At 39.0% G+C, this 1,596-nt stretch overlaps 1 non-coding gene across 1 annotated transcript; it reads right to left on the bottom strand.

The window, feature by feature from the left end:
* Positions 1-498: 498 nt before the first annotated feature.
* On the bottom strand, positions 499-605 carry LOC121219738 (small nucleolar RNA R71). Its single transcript, XR_005916629.1, has one exon. It is a non-coding gene; the product is annotated as a small nucleolar RNA R71 (small nucleolar RNA).
* Positions 606-1,596: the final 991 nt, after the last annotated feature.

Genomic DNA, 1,596 nt, shown 5'->3' on the forward strand with positions numbered 1-1,596 from the left:
ACTTTTAGACAAAGAAGACGTGAACGAATATCTCAAAGACAAGTCGAGATGGACCTTGGAAACCAGAATCAAGACCAAGGTAATGAAGCCGATTATGTACGAAATCCTATCCTCATTGCCAATGATAGGGATCGATGCATCAGACAATATGCTGTGCCACTTTTTAGTGAGTTAAACCCAGGAATAAAAAGGCCAGATATTGAGGCAACTCAGTTTGAATTGAAACTAGTGATGTTTCAAATGCTACAAACGGTGGGCCAATTTAGTGGTATGCCCACATAAGATCCACATCTCCACCTACAATTATTTATGAAGGTGAGTAATTCATTCAAGATAGCCGGTGTGACTGGAGACACACTGAGGTTAAAGTTTTTTCCGTACTCGTTACGAGATCGAGCACGACCATGGCTCAATTCATTGCCACAAAGTTCCATATCTACATGGCAAGAATTAGAAGAGAGATTTTTGGTTAAGTATTTCCCACCTAGCAAAAACGCTAAGTTGAGGAACGAGATCACACCTTTCCAACAATTGGATGACGAGTCTTTGTATGAGGTTTGGGAGCGATTCAAGGAGTTACTTCGTAAGTGTCCTCATCATGGCATTCCTCACTGTATCCAGTTGGAGACATTCTATATTGGTCTCAATGCACATACAAGATTGATGGTAGATGCTTCTACGAATGGTGAAATTTTTTCTAAATCTTATAATGAGGCTTATGAGATCATCGAGAGGATCGCAAGTAATAACTATCAATGGCTAACAAATCAAACAGCTTCAGGAAGACGCGTAGCTGGAGTTCATGAAGTTGACTCTTTCATTTCGTTATCAGCTTAGGTATCGTCTATTTTTTCTATGTTAAAACAGTTAATTGCTAATAGTACTAATAATTTTGCAGCTCAGCCATCAAGTCTGTTTGAAGTAGTTTCCTGTGTGTACTATGGGGAAGGTCATTCTTTTGAGAATTTTCTATCAAATCCCAAGTCAGATTACTATGTGGGGAACCAATATCAAAATAGGAGTGGACAAGGACCCCAGTCCAACTTCTACAATCTTTCATGGCGTAATCATCCTAAATTTTCTTGGAGCAACCAAGGAAATGGACCAAACAACAACTTATTACAGCAAAGACCCAACCAATCTCAAGGGTTTAATCAGCAAGCTCCAAAACCACCTCAAGTTGAGGCATCAAACAGTTTGGAGAACATGTTGAAAGGGTACATTGCAAAGAATGATGCTTTGATCCAAAGCCAAGCAGCAACACTAAAAAATTTGGAAAACCAAATGGGTCAGTTGGCTACGAAGCTTCGTAATAGACTGCAAGGAATCTTGTCGAGCAATACTGCAAATCTAAGGAATTTGGGTAAAGAAAAGATCAAGGTAGTGGCATTGCAAAGTGGTAAGACTCTGGAACCCCGATTGACTGATGTCAAAGATGAGCATGTTGAAAAGGAGGAAATTCAACCAGATGTTCAAGTTCCTACACCAAAGGAATCAGAATCTGCAAAGTTTAACAAGGTAAACCCTGACTTAGTGAATTCAGATATTTTAACATCTTTTTTGAATACAGATTTACTTACTCAAAAAAGTTATCTG

The sequence above is a fragment of the Gossypium hirsutum genome, chromosome D07 (assembly GCF_007990345.1).
Source record: "Gossypium hirsutum isolate 1008001.06 chromosome D07, Gossypium_hirsutum_v2.1, whole genome shotgun sequence".
In the NCBI taxonomy this organism is placed as follows: domain Eukaryota; kingdom Viridiplantae; phylum Streptophyta; class Magnoliopsida; order Malvales; family Malvaceae; genus Gossypium; species Gossypium hirsutum.